The 5,958-nt window shown below is 37.3% G+C and overlaps 1 long non-coding RNA gene across 2 annotated transcripts; it reads right to left on the reverse strand.

The window, feature by feature from the left end:
• Positions 1 to 284: 284 nt before the first annotated feature.
• Positions 285 to 5,342, reverse strand: LOC140536015 (uncharacterized). 2 transcript variants are annotated; one of them, XR_011977574.1, is made up of 7 exons: positions 5,297 to 5,342; positions 5,058 to 5,102; positions 4,558 to 4,702; positions 4,399 to 4,438; positions 2,255 to 2,378; positions 1,742 to 1,834; positions 285 to 459 (listed from the first exon to the last, which is right to left on the reverse strand). It is a non-coding gene; the product is annotated as an uncharacterized lncRNA (long non-coding RNA). The 2 variants fall into 2 exon arrangements; XR_011977573.1 differs by lacking the exons at positions 285 to 459; positions 1,742 to 1,834 and having other exon boundaries at positions 2,029 to 2,378.
• Positions 5,343 to 5,958: the final 616 nt, after the last annotated feature.

Consider the following 5,958-nt stretch of genomic DNA (forward strand, 5'->3'; position numbering starts at 1 on the left):
TAATAATCACTGACAATACCACAGAAACCCAGTTTTATATGATATATAAGTTAAAATAAGTTTAACCTAAAATTTCACCAAAAAAAATATATATAAAAAAAAATAAAATAAATAATAATAAAAAAAATTATATATATATATATATATATATATATATATATATATATATTGTTTATATATAAAAAATATATAAACCAAAAAAAAATAATATATATATATATATATTTTTTTTTTTTTTGAATTTTTTTTTTTTTGTGAAATTTTAGGTGAAACGTATTTTAGAGAGGTGACTAATGCACTATATGATGTTTTAATAGCTCCCTACAATCTCAATTATTTTATATTTTTTATTAATTATGTGTGTATACTTTCCTTGGCATAGTTGGACAGTGTGAGTTCAGTAAAAGGAAGTGACCGACCATGAATCTCACTGCTGTGTCCTCCATCGCGAGCACAAACCTCACATGAAGAAAACAAATATTTACGTTTAAGGCATTTAGCAGACGCTCTTACCCAGAGCGACTTACAAACCTGCTTAAAACAGAGACTGTAAAATGTGCCAATTCCAAATAATTATGTAACACTGTATTTATGCCCCCAGAATTTACATAGGAAAAGCCTGTTGAGGCTAAACTCAATGGCTACTTCAGGAGAAGCTAATGATAGCTAACTGAGTGAAGCACCGCTGAGAGAGGGGGCGGTTGGAGGAAGTGTTGTTGCAGGTATCTGCATGATAGCTGCAAGAAGAGCTGCGAGGGCCGTGCAAGCTGGCCGCAGAAGAGCTGGTAAAGCCAGCCGGGGGCTAGACGGGCTGTGGGCTAGCTAGCTAACAGCTCACCTTTCTGAATGGACACAGAGAAGACACCAAGAGTACAGCAAGACTGTCTGGTAAGACTTGTGAATGATTACAAAAATGATTATAATTGTGTTTGATAATTAGAATGTACATATTTTTAGACCTATAATAATATAACAGGTCTAAAAACAATGCTAGGCTAAGCTAAACTAGGCTAGGCTAGGCTAGGCGGCTCCTGTGAGCTGTTGCAGTGCTGTAAACCAGCCAATAGAAGCAGAGGTTTTTTACAAGGCCATTTGGGATTCAGTCATGCATGCATAGAGACCCCTTCTGACTAGTGCACTACATAGGGGGGTCAGTAAAGTTAATCCTAGATAAAGCTGTTACAGCTTTTCATGTTAGACAGCGTATTGGTGTCCTCTGCTGGCATACTAGCCGAATTGAAAACTACAAGCAACGGGTTAAAGGAGTGTAAAGTGGAGAGAACAGACATCATATAGGCACAAACAAATTTAGACTTGGCCTAAAATTAAGTACGTTTTTTTCCTTAAATAAAGTAATGGGTTCAAATTTAAGCAAAACTTGCCTTTTCCTTAAGTAAGTGTTGCTTTAAGCAGTACTTCCCTCCTATGAAACATTATGCTTCTGTCTTTAACCCATCCATGCAGTGAGCACACACATACACACCGGTGAAACACACACAGTGACTGTGAGCAGTGGCCAGCAGAGAGGGTGAAGCGCCTTGCTTAAGGGCCCAACAGTAGCAGCTTGTTGAGCCTGGGTATTGAACCCACAACATTGTCATCAATAGCCTGGTGCTCTAACCACTGAGCCACCAGGGTTTAGCTGGACTAGTATGACCTTCCCCTCTCACTTCACCCTTATGTCAAACATTGTTGCACCCACCACCACCGCATCTCCTCCTTTCATCTTCTTCTTGCTCACCTCATCCATAACTCCAGCCAGTCTCCTAAGTTTGCCCCCCTCAGTCCAGCTCCATGGGCGTGGTCCATACTCATACATGTATTCTGTGCAACCCTATGTAAGAGGGTATAACATGCTGACTGGGACAGGGAATGTTTTTTGTCTAGTCTAGCTGGATGCCCAGCTTGTCAACCAGCTTAAAAGCAGTGTGGGAGAAACTACAAGTCACAGTATTGCAGAAATATACATGTGACTTATAAATAAATAAAAATAAACATCAAAGGTCAACTATTTATTGTTCATAAGAATTATGACATTAACACAGTTCAGTGTGTTGTGACTGCCGAGTGCAAAAATACATGTAGAAAGATCTCAAAGCCCCTGTAAACATGGTTTCAGAGTTTTTAAAAACAGTGTATATTAATATAAAGTACTAATATAAAATACTATTTTATATAAAAGTGTACATAATAAAGATGTGTGCCACAGAAGAAGCATTTACCAATGTGAATTCAAAAGAATGTGGAAACATACTACAAGAGCAGTGGGTGGGTTAGTCCGATGTCCAGTTGTCTGGTGCCCATGTATAATAGACTGAATTTATTTTCTCTTTATAACTTTTGTTGTAGCGCCCTCTGCTGGTGATCACTTCAGGTACCTTGAAAACAACAATGAGGTATAGTAACACTTTAGTTAGAGAGAGGTAGAGCAGTTACAGTGCATGATTCTTCACAGTGTACTGGCTCTCTGTAGTTGTTCTATACTCTTGGGAAAGTAATGCAAGACCAGCTGTTGAGCTGATTGGGGTTTAATATTTATAGATTATATACTATTTGTGTTTACTTTTTATAATATTATTATCAGAGAATACACTGGTCTGAGAACTGTGGGAAAAATATGACATGTGATGGCACACTATGCATGCTCACAGTCGCTATGTATAACATCTTGACCAGATGTGTATTCAAGTATTTGACTAATGTTAATGTTCAACCCTACGCCACTTAATACACTAATAATATAATTTGTTTAATAATAAATTTGTTTGGGTCTATGATACCTGCTGTCCACCCATGTTAGCAGGTAAAATGATCTTACCATAATTGTTTGCCTATGAGCTGTTACCATGCTGTAAACCAGCCAATAAAAGCAGAGCTTTACATTTATTTATACATAAAAGGGTTAGCATACAAAAAAAGCATGTTTCCTAGTTATTTGGGCCATATTTAAGTGTTGATTTTGTGTGCTGGAATTAATGTATATGCTTTGTAACTATTGAGGAAATAAGACATAAACTTTACATTATTCTTTTCAACCAGAAACTGCAGTGCTACACAAAGATGCTGGCAATTCATTTGGAGGTAAGCATTTGGAGAGTTGCCAGAAAACACCTCCACCAGATTCTGAAACTAGCCTACAATTTGATGTATGAGGTATGTACATCATGTACCCGCATCAATACACTATATGTCCAAATGTTTGTGGACAACCCTTGTGATGAATGCTTTCAGGTAATTAACGGTACACCTTTGGCTGACACAGCTGCTCAAAGAAAAATCGGGGATGGAAAAATCCTGACCTCACTAACGCTTGTAGTTCTAAAAACTACAACACAGTGAGGTACTATTACTGCAGTCATTACATTATATTACATTACAACTTACAGATTTCACTGCTGGAATATATAACTCATCTTCAGTAACTATGTGACAATTTCAGACATCATTTACTCACATTTTTCCCTTTTTGCACTTAGTAGCTAATGTTTACTTCAGCTTGATTTCACATTTCTCTCTCTCTCTCTCTCTCTCTATCTTTGCTTGCTCCAGTTCGGCACTTATATTATTCATAAATATTGTTATTCACCTAAAACAGACAATCAGGTCAGTGGTTTTAGTCGAGACTTCCTGAAACGATATTGTGTACGTTCACCCACCATCACACTTACAAACCTCAACCACACACCCACACCTGCTCACCCACACACACTCCAGTTTGACCTTTCTGTTCTTGTGTTTACATCTTGAGGTAAGACCCCTGTATTTCCTGCAGGCATCTCTTGATTGTAGACTTTAACAGTAATAGACATACCTTCTCAAGAGTGGTCTTGACTTAACTAGAAGGTGTGAATGCTGTTTTCTTTTTATTTAAGGCTTCCTCTGAGAGGTTTGTTTGTTTTTTTCAGCCTGTCAGCACTTGGAATCTAACCCAGACATTTTATCGTACCTCATTTGCCCTTGAATTCAAACTGAGGTTCTGCACCACAGTCGCATTTTGATTGCTTGATTTCAGATTCTCTGAGGTGGTGTGCACAGGCATAATTACAAAAATACTGTCAGTGTCCAAATACTTATGGACCCGACTGTATACTGTATATGGGCTAGGTTAGCTATAATTGCTTACTGAGATAAATATGGCTGGTGGTGATAACGCACAGATCTTTTGCCTGGGAGATTTGGTTATTAGTCGCAGTACACCCACTAACTTAGACTGGACTATACCACTGGTCATGATATTATTAGTCCACTAGTCAAAAACTACCACCCGCAACATGGCACCTGAGGTTATTTAAAAAAAAAAAAAAACTTAAATTTTTAAAGGGTAATGCTCCAAGATTGAACAATACAATTTTTAGATTTGGCCTGTTTTCATAATATTGGGTTGATCTTTTATCTTACCTCTTCGTCATAGTATGCCAAAGTCAGTGATGAGGTTTGCCTGGAAAGACAACATTCAGGATATCAATGATTTTCAGAAAGACTGTCAGATATAGATAAATGCTTTAAATAAATAAATAAATAAATTAATTAATTAATTAATAAGCCTGTGCAACTCACCGTCCACATGTCCGTTTTAAAAGAAGAACCACAGATGTAAGTAGGACCAAAAACATGGAAATGACCAAACAAAGAACGATGAACTCTGAAAAACCTTTTAACTTTGGTGGAACCGAGCTGGAACTTGTAAAGAAGCTAACAGGCCCTTAAAAAGTAAATACAAAAAATATGATATAAATGTATGAGGCTTAAATGCCTTATATTACCTTGTAATGCTTAACCATATCGCATGATCTGAGCTTTAGTTAGCTTTGGGATTTTAAGAATTTGTCAGACAAAAACCTTTGCAGGAGAATGTTAAACCTTCTTAACTTCAGTCGATGTAAGTCATTTTATTTTAAGTAATTTTGGAGCATTTATCATAAAATTCTGACACAATGTAAAGAACAAACTCACATTCGCATGATGTCAAAGAGTGAAAAATGTTTTTCATGTGACAGCAACAATTTGTATTTAGATATTCATAATTAAAATTTACATTACATGTAAGAACCTCTCACCTGCAAAAGTGGATGTAGGTCCAAGGCTTAAGTCAACAGTTTGGCCTGGCAGGTTTGAAGAACATGTTTAAATTGTCGTTTCTTTTTCATATTTAAAATGTTCATTGTTAAATATAATGCAACAACACTAATCACACGATCTGTTATTAGTGGAGATATGTGGAGATTGTAAGTAGTAAAAGTCATAAAATACAGTATTAAAGCTTAATAGCTTCATAGCTTCATTAGTTATATCTTACCTGAAGTCATCTTGCCACTCCTCGGCTGCAGTGTGAAGGCTGAAGAGCATTCGGATTCTTGAGTGTGTTAAATAGGAAGTCCTACAACACTTTAACAGCAGTGCAAAGGAAGTGGTGAAGCTGATTTTCACAGCTAGAGCATCTTGGTCAAAAGAGATAAAAACAGGAAAACAACACATCAGGTCAGAACTAATGGTCTGCAGATGTTTTGGGCATAAATTAACACCTTCAAATTATGCATCGCTGTGCACCATCGCTGTGGTGTCAGCAGATTAGTATTGAATGACCAGCAGTGCAAACTGGTGAGGAACTGCAATAGCTGGCAGGAAACTAGTGTTCCATCACTTTTCACTGGTACTTTTAATGAAAGCAGCGCTGAGAAAAGTAAGGGTTGGGGCGGCCCTGGTATTGGAACACCTGCCCATGCACTTTCTTCCGAAGTCAAGAATATTACAAGAGTTTCTCCTGCTTTTGTTGGATTAACTGTCTCTACTGTCCTGGGAAGACTTTCAGCTACATTCTGGAGTACTTATGTGAGGATTTGATTGCATTCAGCAACAAGAGCATTGAGTGAGGTCAGGATGTTGGAGCTCCCCACCTCATACCCAAACTTAACCCCTACATTCATTAAAAGGGGTGTTAATAAACATTGGTGTATTTTC

This window comes from Salminus brasiliensis, chromosome 15 (assembly GCF_030463535.1).
Source record: "Salminus brasiliensis chromosome 15, fSalBra1.hap2, whole genome shotgun sequence".
Classification (NCBI taxonomy): domain Eukaryota; kingdom Metazoa; phylum Chordata; class Actinopteri; order Characiformes; family Bryconidae; genus Salminus; species Salminus brasiliensis.